Source organism: Cantharellus anzutake (genome assembly GCF_015039405.1).
Source record: "Cantharellus anzutake strain C23 chromosome Unknown EI90scaffold_28, whole genome shotgun sequence".
NCBI lineage: Eukaryota > Fungi > Basidiomycota > Agaricomycetes > Cantharellales > Hydnaceae > Cantharellus > Cantharellus anzutake.
In genome coordinates, this window is record NW_024066978.1 from 185,992 (window position 1) to 197,113 (window position 11,122).

The 11,122-nt window shown below is 45.5% G+C and overlaps 1 non-coding gene across 1 annotated transcript; it reads left to right on the top strand.

Annotated features, from left to right (window-relative positions):
- The first annotated feature begins 1,070 nt into the window (after window positions 1-1,070).
- Window positions 1,071-1,144, top strand: EI90DRAFT_t134. Its single transcript has one exon. It is a non-coding gene; the product is annotated as a tRNA-Ala (tRNA).
- Window positions 1,145-11,122: the final 9,978 nt, after the last annotated feature.

Genomic DNA, 11,122 nt, shown 5'->3' on the forward strand with positions numbered 1-11,122 from the left:
AATGAATGAGATACAAGGACATGAAGTTAGAAACCTGAAAATGCACGGGAAGACAGCTTCAAGAGGTCCAGAGCCCTAAATAAAATACGTAAAAATATGATATCTTCGAGGACGACCTACTATAACAATGAACAATACATATGGAGGACTAGGATGTGATAATACAAAGGGGAATCAGGGGAGATGGACAAAATCCATGAAAACCACTAAACTACGATGGACCATGGCAGGAATTTTAGGGAACAATATTCTAATGAAGTGGAGAGCTATAATACATTCGTTTGAGTAATTCTTGACTACTAGCAACTTTTTCTTTCAGTTCTAAACCTGAATAATTCACTCATTTACCATTTCAAGTCTCATTTTAATTAAATGTCACTGGATAAAAATGGAATAAATCAGCTGAAGGTCTCAGTGCAGCCGTATGCATAGTAATGCGAAGTTTGAATTCAGAATCACTGAGTCATAGTGAACTTAATGGTAAAGATGAGGAATTTGAAATAGGAAACTGCAACAAATGCAGCACAGTCAAGTTCTAATTAACCATTAAAATAGTTTAGGCAAGGAAGGACAATAAGGATTCTAGGTGCAGTCTGACTGCAGTAGAGCCACAGTTCAGTGCAGTAGAACTATAGTGTGAAAATTTCACTTTTTATTCAGTTTGAGGAAAATACATTGTAAATAAATCCTGTAAATACGAGGTAGAGGGTGAAAAAGGAAGGCAACCCAAGGAGTATAAAAGGGAGACCCTTTCTGCAACTTTTCGCCCCCCTCAGAGAAGTAAGAAAATAGAGTATTATTTTTCTCAAGCATTTCTGGTTGTCACTCCAGTGCAAAAAAGTGATATACAGTTAAGATTGCCACTGTAGTAAAAGGCAGCAATTAGGGAGAGAAATATTAAGTAATTATTTCAACAGGAGAGCTGGTTAACACTCCAGAATTCAAAGTGTAAACACAAAACAGTTATTTTGCTACTGTTAAAACAAGCAATAAAATAAGACAAAAATAAAACAAACTTAAGGGACACTTCAGACACAATCTATGTTGAAAATAACCACCTCAGCCTAACAGGGTGTATGGTGTAATGGCTGTGCACGCTGAGTTCGCGATCCAGAAGACTGGAGTTCAATTCCCAGTATGTCCAACTTTTAGGTTTCCCTAAAAGACCACATGCAAATTCCAACAATCTAAACCCATTAACTGAGTAGAAGATTTAAAATCCAAACTAAACAACTCTACACAGAATTACACCCAGACAAATTGAGAAATTACAACAGAGGAACAGCTCTGCAGGGCTCGGTTTATCTGTAAGTCAATTCTCAGAAACTTTTAGACTAACCCATAAGATAGAATTAGCCAAAACACTTGGATTGGTACTTTAATTACAACAAATATTACTAGTACACTTCCCCATCCTAACTAAAGAACCAGGGAACAGCTTGGTGGTGGTCTCGTCCAAACCTCCCAACTGACCTTCCTTCGTTCTCTCCTTCAGCAGTGAGAGGCACAGGCCCTTCAGCACCTGTGCCCCTACTTCCAACCATGAGTGGTGAGCTGACAGGGACTAATAATCCCCCTGTTGATGAAGCAATGACAAAGGGAGACCTACCGTTCTCCGTTGTTGCACCACGAGAAGATGTGCTGTGGAGGGAATTCATCCAGACATTTGTGGGCTTTGAAAAAGGGCTCAAAAGTAGATTCAGCACCATTTTGGAAAGGTTAGACACACTCAAGGGACATCAGGAGCTTCACCCTGAAGAAGTCTCCTGACCTGTTGATAGACTTGCATTGGCACTTAATGAGTTCAAGGCCAGTGGTTCATTTTCTTCTATTGAACAAATTGCAGTTCCCTATTTAGATATTGATATAAATAATCACCTTTCATGTTAGATAACACTGATTTTTCCCCCATAAAATGAAGGCTGCAACTGCTGCTCCTATGATTGCAACCGAAGAGGTGTCAGGATCCAGACCCCAGCTGGGAGTGGCTGGAGGGTGAGGCCAGGTGTGGAAGCTGCTAACTCCTTGAAGTTGCTGAGGGGATGAAAGGTATCTTACTAGTTTGGGGACGGTAACGTTCCGTTCCCCCATTCGCCTCAGGCCTCAGTAGTCCATCTAAGTATACGCTTGATTTGGCTGTATATTAACGGGGTAGAAGTAAAGGCTGATCCGCCTTTTACAGCTACCCCGAGGGTTTATATACAATCTTATACATTCTCAGCACAAATAAATAGAGAAGCTTCCGCAACGCTAAATTAGCATCATGACATAATTATTACACAACACAACATCAACTGATGTTGTGGGTGGAATATAGACATGGGCCGGGGCCTCACATCCTCCTCCCTTGCGATACTAGATCGCAGACAGGGTACTAGCATATATACACAAGGGGAAAGCAAGCATTTTAAAGAAATAAAATTTTTTAACGTTCTACATACAAAGGATGTATGCAAACGGGGGCACACTCATTGCAGGAGGCTATAATAGTAGTTTGTAGGCGAAGCCCACTTAGAGTTTCTCCTGGAACATATGCACCCAGATCTCGACGACAGTGTTGTCGACGATGGAACGACTTTCTCGTCGTTGTGAGTTTATTAAATACCATCGTCCACCGTGATGATGTTGACAGTGTAGGTCGTCGACGGCAGAGTTGTCGCCGACAAAGGAGATGAATAATCAACGACGTTGCCGTTGACGAAGGATGAAGGGTACAGAGTAGACAATCAATGACAGCATTGTTGTCGATGAAGGTAGGAAATTATTAATCAATGATGGCCTTGTCGTTGACGACAGTGAGTAATCAACGATGGCATTGTCGTTGACGAAGGTATGGATGTGAGGGGGTCAGTTCCTCATTTGTTTACGCGGCGCTGACCCGGACGGGCCAGAGCCAGATGGGCGATTCGACGTAGTCCTACGAGTCATCGTGGACCTAGCTGCGTCGACAGCGACATCGTCACTCAGATAGTTGTCGTCGTAGTGACAAGTCTCGACGTCAGCGTCGTTCATGGACGAATCCTCGTCTTGACGATGGTGCGAGTAATGGACATGGTGCGTGGGATGGCCACATCCATGAGAAGAGGGAGCACGCCCTCGCACTGGTGGTGCATGGGCGGATTCATACACTGACGAGTGTGCATACGTCGGAGGGGGGTATTGCGGCGGAGGTGGGGCGTTTGAATATGCCACAGGGTGTGGGCTCGCATACATCATAGGCGGGTTTGAGTACGACGTTGGGGGAGGGTTCGAGTACATAAGTGCTCGTTCCTGGTGTTGAATTTTACGATGCTCACGAGCATCGTTGAAAGAGGGCTCGTGGCTCTCTATGCTGACACAGCTCATGGGGGACAACTCTCCCTAAACTCTACTTTCTCCACTAAACTCGCTACGTTCTCGATCCTTAACTCCGTGTGGGTTCTCCGGGATTCCGCAAGGTCCGGGCTCAGTGTCCACTACTCACTCGTTGTGAGCTAGATCACTGCCCTTATTCCTACTGTTGGAATTCCACACACTCACACCCTCTCTAGCGCGTCCTAGCACCTTAGAGAATTTTGGGGGAGGGGAGAACTTCTATTCCAAAATCCGGTATGTACAGGATATAAGGAACAATTATTTTTAGAATAATTGATGAGAAATATTGGTACCATATGGCACCTGCATACCTTATTAGGCAAAGTAATAAAAAAGGGTAACAGTAACAATAAAAGAATATCAATCAATATCTGAAATGATGGCAAAATATGAAAATAAGAGAAAATAAGCGATATCTCAATGGATTTACGGAATTAAGAGCCTAAATTGAAAATGTAGCCGGAGATAACTCTCACGCAGCCAATGAGCATTTTTACCAATTTATTTGACGCCGTGGGAACGAGTGAGGCTGGAATTCTGGGTTGCCGCCTGAGATTCCCACGCCCGCACATGCCCGTGACCTGCTGTGCCTAACTTCTCCAACACGGAACTCCGTCAAATCTCCACCGATTGGGACGTTCTTGGTATCGTCAGAATCGTATGAATTAGGACTATTTTTTGGATACCAAATTTGTACCGAGTCGTCGCGTGAATGAAAGTTGTTTTCTGATCGTGGAAGTGGGTATCCGAGCCGAGTCTGTGCGTGGGCGATTATCCTGCCTACATCGTCAGTCATTGGTTTTATCCATCGACACGTGAGGATGTACATCCGTGCAATACAAGCCGGGGGGTACTGGTCAGGAAGTCTTTTCGCCTCCATCTCAATGTCATCGCATGACATACGCATTCGTGAGGCACGGTTGTTTGTAGCCACCCTGTACCAGTCGGTACAGGTGTCGACGTCCTCTTGCAAGGGCTTGCCTGTCTTGAATGACCAGGCAAGATGGTACATTGTAGCATAGAACCTCACACCTTCTTCGGTGTGTATGTAGTTACGAACCAACTCAAACCACTTAGGTTCTTTGTCGCGGATGAGCGCAGCCGTGTCTGGGAATTCGATTCTATCGACATGGTCGATGTCATAAAAGCAGGTAGGAAGGGCCACTGATCGACAATATGTCGGTGGGGGTAGGGGTTCACCATGCACTTCAGTGAGTTTGGCATTGTAGTACTTGTAGTAATGGTAGCCGGGGGGACGGTTCGTGACGAATTCTTCAAATGGGGCATCAGGATCGACGACCCATTCGCCTTCCATCTCGTCATCGTCGGACGTGGGAGCCCATCTCTTGGAAGAGGTGGTTTTTTTCGACGGCACAGACTTGGCCGACGCAGGATCCACCAGGCCAACCCCGGGGATAACGATGGTTTGGGGAACAGTGGGCCGTGACGATGAGGGAGCAGAAGATTGGATCGGGGCGGGTTTGGGAGACGCAGGGCCTCCCCTTGCCGTGCACGCGACTCTAAAGACATCCTTGTTGAGTTCGTCATTGGCCTTTCAGAGGGATTCGACTCATCGATGAAGATGGTCGTTTTCAGAATGCAGGTTGTCGGCCTTGTTCTGCAGCATCTCATACTTATTCTTGAGCTCATCGAGTTCATCATTCCTACGTTCATCTTCGAACGTAGTCTCTTTACATTTCTCGAGTTTCTTCTCGATACGGGCCCACACGACTTCAGTAATCATTTCGAGTTGATCGAGCCCTGTCTGCATGGAACGCGGCAGGTGGGGGTATCTCTCACTTGCGCTTATGCGAGTGGGCAGGGCCAAATTGTCCTGTTTTGGGGTTAAAACGCCCGTGCTGGGCACTTCAGGGGTGACAGTCTGAGCGACTGTGGAGTTGTTGTCCATTGACGACATGGCAGCATCCATGGTGGGACTTACAGGTGGGGAGTTAGGACTGGAGTCTACGAGGGCCTCCTTGATGGGGGAAAGGTCGAGGGAGGAATCAGCGAGGGGGGATTCAGTCACGTTCATTTGAGCGATTTCAAATTTGATGGTACGAAGCAGGATTTGATCCCGCTTTCGTCGCATTTATCCGATTATTCGGATATTCCCGGACTTGCCAGTTTAGGCAACTCATGGCTTCAACACCATAGTTGGCCATGATAAGGCATTGATATCCACTGGTATTGGACCGGTAGGTGACATTCACGCCGCGGTCGTGATGGTCCGCTGGATCTATTGTCCGGCATCTGATCCCGTCGTTGACGGTTCAGTTCCTCGACGTTCTCTACCCCTTGTACTGTTAGGTAGTCATCCAACACAATTAGATCGTTTACGTTGGCCAAGGGTTCCCAAGTAAGGTCACCAAGTCCCCATCGGACACGGAACCACAAAGACTTATTGTCGTCCCATCGATGGTCAACGATTTCCTTAACCTGGTATTCCCATTCTGGGTCATCGCCAAAGTTGTAAAATACTTCTACAGCGCGCCCAGGGAACAGCACAGAATCATTCAGCTCATGAGGTGCGAGCCATGAGGCGTGGAACTTCGCAAAGATGTTTCTTTGCGTCAACACTGGGGGAAGCCTGAGGACGTAGTTTGATGAGTCCTCAAATACCTCCAGTATTTTGTAGGGGCCAATATAAGTTGGCAACAACTTATGCGCCCTCCCCTTGGGGAGGTTCAGATCTTTCGTTGAAAGATATGCGTAGTCCCCTTTCTTCAGTTTGGGGGAATCAGGGCGCCGATGTCGGTTTGCCTGGATAGCCTGTTCTACACGACTCTTAATAATAGCACTGTGAGCGGCCTGGATGTTGTCCAGGGCCCGCTGGGCAAAGGATTTTACCCCCGGCAATTCAGATGACGGCAGAGACATGGTCATCTGTGGGAGGTATCCATATACCAACTCAAATGGGGCGAATCCCGTTGATTTATTTGCACTTGAGTTCAATGCGAATTCTACCATGGGTATATGCATGGCCCAATCTCGCTGATCGGGTCGTACGAATGACCGAAGGATCTGGACCACCGTCTGGATCGCTCGTTCTGCTTGGCCATCCCCTTGAGGATGGAATGCGGTAGTTAACTTGAGTTTAACACCCATGAGTCAGTGTAACTCAGTCCAAAATTGAGACGTAGACTCCGTGTCGCAGTCTGACATGATGGATGTTGGCATGCCATGCAAGCGCACGACATGTTGCAGGAACAGATGTGCCAGCTCAATAGTCTTGACCTGGGTCGTCACAGGCACTAGGTGAACCTGGCACGTTAGTCGGCACAGAACTACCCAAAGGTAGTTATAACTCAGGCTCGTCGGGAATGGTCCGACGAAATCCATGGCGATTGACTCCCAAGGTTTCTCAGGGACCAGGAGCTGGTGAAGCAGTCCCGGATATCTGAGTTTGCTTTTCTTGGTCGTCTGGCATGTCCCGCAGGACGTGCAGAATTTCTCGATGTCTTTTGACATCAAAGACCACCAGTAGTGTTTGCGTATGTACTCGAGCGTCTTCTTGGTGCCGAGGTGACCAAGGATTTGGTGTGCATGCTCAATCACGATGCCCATTATCCTCTCCCCTCTATGAATAGAATCGGGGAGGACAAGTTGTGGCTCGCCTGAATCATTCAGACGGAAAATTAGGCCATTGACGATCGAGAACCTAGGGAAATCCCCAGGTTTTGCCAGGATCCCTCTCCAAGCATTGTGTTTGGAGTAGCCGTCTTTCACACCCGCTGAAGGAGAGAACGAAGGAAGGTCAGTTGGGAGGTTCAAACGAGACCACCACCAAGCTGTTCCCTGGTTCTTTAGTTAGGATGGGGAAGTGTACTAGTGTTATTTATTGTAAATATAGTACCAATCCGAGTGTTTTGGCTAATTCTATTTTTATGGGTTAGTTTTAAAGTTCCTGGGAATTGACTTACAGATAAACCGAGCCCTGCGGAGCTGTTTCTTTATTGAAATTTATTAATTTGTCTAGGTGTAATTCTGTGTAGCGTTGTTTAATTTGGATTTAAACTTGAATTTAATCTTCTACTTGGTGAAGTTTCAAAGATTCTATTCAGTTAATGAATTTGGATTGTGTCTGGAGTGTCCCTTGGGTTTATTTTATTTTTGTCTTATTTTATTGCTTGTTTTAACAGTAGCAAGATAACTGTTTTGTGTTTACACTTTGAAATCTGCAGTGTTAACCAGCTCTCCTGTTGAAATATCTACTTAATATTTCTCTCCTTAATTGCTGCCTTTTACTACAGTGGCAATCTTAACTGTATATCACTTTTTTGCACTGGAGTGACAACCAGAAATGCTTGAGAAAAATAATACTCTATTTTCTTACTTCTCTAAGGGGGGCGAAAAGTCGCAGAAAGGGTCTCCCTTTTATGCTCCTTGGGTCGCCTTCCTTTTTCACGCTCTACCTTCTATTTACAGGATTTATTTACAGTGTATTTTTCTCAAACTGAATAAAAATGAATTTTCATGCTATAGTTCTACTGCGCTTTTGCTGCGCTGAACTGCGGTTCTACTGCGGTCAGACTGCGCCTAGAATTCTTATTGTCCTCCCTCACCTAAGCTATTTTAATGGTTAATTGGAACTTGGCTGCGCTGCATTTGCTGCAGTTACCTATTTCAAATTCCCTTTAAATTTGCTATGACTCGATGATTCTGAATTCAAACTTCGCATTACTATGCGTACGGCTGTGCTGAGACCTTCAGCTGATTTATTCCATTTTTATTTAGTGACATTTAGTTAAAATGAGACTGAAAAGTTTAGTGGTTTTCGTGAATTTCGTTCATATTCCCTGATTCCCTTTTGTATTATCACATCCTAATCCTCCATATGTATTGTTGGTTGTTATAGTAGGTCGTCCTTGAAGATATCATATTTTTATGTATTTTATTTAGGACTCTGGACCTCTTGAAGCTGTTTTCCCGCGTGTCATATCCCGGAATCCCGACCCCGCGCACTCCCACCACTTCACACCTTCCTAACAACTTCACCATCCCCTACACCATGCCTCCCCACTCTCCAGGTCACCTTCCCTCCTGACTGTCCCAGCTCCGTTCTGGTTGCGGCACACCGAACCTTGGCCACTCCCATCCCGGAGCCTCGGTCCCGAGTCGGAACATTCAGAGACCCCGAATTTGCTCCGATATCCTGATGGACCTCCGACATCCCGTGACATGCTCTTAAACCTTTCCTCCACCCACTTCCTTTATTGGAGTCACCTAACATCCTTCGGATACGCAACTCCGCTTTTGGAGCTACCCGCATCCTTCGGTGATCTCCCTCACGTTATCACTTATTAGTCATCTTCCATTCTTAGCACGACTACCTTCTTACTACCATTCAGTCGGCTAACCCCCTTTACCCATTTGTCTTCCCCATTCATTTTCCGGCCTCCAACTCCGCCCTCCTTGGCCCGACACCTCGGTTCCCCGTTTTAGATATCGTCCGGAACCTTTTGGTACCTCTTGGTATCATTTGGTACCTTTCGGTGTTTCCCCCATTTTGTCATTTCGGGCTTTGACTAAAGTCCTCCCCATCCTCCTTTATAAATACACGTAGATTAGAACCCGTAGTTCCTTAGTTCTAATCTCAACTAAAATGCCACCCAAAGTCCCTCTGAGTGAATCCTGTCCCTGTTCTACAAGACACCTCAGACATAAGAAATACAAGGACTAACTGAGATGTAACGGAGGCACAGCGCTCCCCCCAAGTCGCTGAGGCCGCGTCCTTCTTAGAGCCTCTTGTACCACCCAGCAGAACCGGGCTCCCTGAGAAGCTTCGGTTCACTACCGGAGCCCTCAGACCCCCCTCTAGTCGAGCCCCTCTAGTCAAGCCCCGCCTGCATTCGGACTCACGCATTTTACCCCTTCTTCCACAACTCGGGTTTTTAACACCGCGCGTTTTCAGGTTTCTAACTTCATGTCCCTATATCTCATTCATTTCTGGATGTTTTCTCACGTTCTTGGTATCATAAATTTTCATTTATTCCCACCTTTCCAATGGTACCAAGGTTGTGTCCTATTTCCTGGTATTCGTTGAGTTAGCAAAAGTTCGCATGCACATTCGGCAATCACGTGCGTCATTCCCATAGTCGTTCGTATGCGGGTGCCGTTTCCGTTTAATTGTTCGGGATTTATGATATGCGTGGGTGTTTATTTCTTTCATATGGGCTTCTGTGATTTATTTCCGATTTTTCCCTCATGATTTAAGGTTGTTTTGCACTTTCCGTGCTTTGTTTTGACCGGGCTCTTCCTTATTTGGACAGAAATTGGTCTTCATGATCTGCCGAAGTGCGGATCTCGGTTCCGACGGCCGGTTCCCTGCGCATCGCCACCCTCACATGTACATGATGCGGATTTCTATATTCCCATCATGGGTATAACTTCACAACGGCTGGACTGTTTGGGCTGAAAATTTGCATAACTATAGTTCCCCATTTTTAATAATTTCCGTGTAAATTTCGTTGTATGTTTTAATTATGGATCCTACGCAAACATCATCTTTTCCCTAAGCTCGGACTTTTGATGTCACTATTCCCGTTATTGGATATCTCATTAACGCATGATCCTTTTATTATGAAAATTTGGGAGGATTAAGATTGAATCCCTTCCTTTCTAATGGGCTATCAAGCTTGTCTCGGTCGTTACTGGTTAATCTTCGCGCTTCCCTTTTAGGCATTGTCCTCGTTTTTGCAGGAGTTTTAGTCATATCTCCGTTGTTTATGAGTAGTTTCCCCTGTAATTACTCTCATTGGGTCCGTTTGGTGGACATCTATATTTCCTATTATAAACACGACTTTGAATTTTGCATTAGTTCCTGAGGAATCCTTGTTCCGTGGTACTTCCATTCTTGGCTATGTGTGCGGACGTGGGAAAGTAGTTTCCGTGGAGGTTCTCTGATTGTTTTTATAGTCAAATCTAGGTCGATTGTCATAATTCTTGGTTTAATATTTGCTATAAATTCCCCCGAGAATTCCGTCTCGTTGATGGTAAGCTTGAAGTATTTTTGCTATTTTTTTTTCTTTCGATTTATCGTGTGTAGTCATAATAATTCGTAAAAATTCTGGTCCTTCTATTTTCTCATATCTACTTGTCATATGAGGTTTTGTGCTTTATCTGGCATATTTCCATAATGGGTTTCCATAGTGTGGCCGTTATTTCTCCTACAACAGCAGTCCACAACTTGTCTTTTGTTGTGTAGTCCACGGAAATTTTGTGGCGCATAACCATCTCCCGACACATTTCGCCAGGGATGGCATTCAGGAAACGTTCATTGAACGTTGCCTGGTCAGGAGGCGTGATCATCTCCTCAGCTGCACGATACAGCTGGTTATAGAAGTGTTTGATTCCCTTTGTGGAATCGTATGAAAGCGTTTTGAACGCTTTCGTGGATGCTACTGCTGCAGACTTCTTGATGAAGGTGCAGATAAGGATCTCTAGTAGATCCCAGAATGGGGGAGTTACCCCGTTCTGCACTCCAATGCATATATAGTGCATCAGGAGGTCTTGTGCCTCGCCTTCAACGGCGGTTGTCAAAGTGTGGATGTGAAACTCGTTATAAACTTCACCCTTCCACCCACACGATGACATATAGGCTAGCCATGAGTGCAGCCAGTTGTGGAATATTTTCGAGTTATTCTCTCCAGACCATTTGATGGTCGGAGTCAGTCCCTGCATCTTTTTGAGCAGTTCTGGGCATACATCTGCAGGCAGTGGCTGCAGGATTCGAACCTCCACACTTTGGCATGCAGACTCAAGAAGC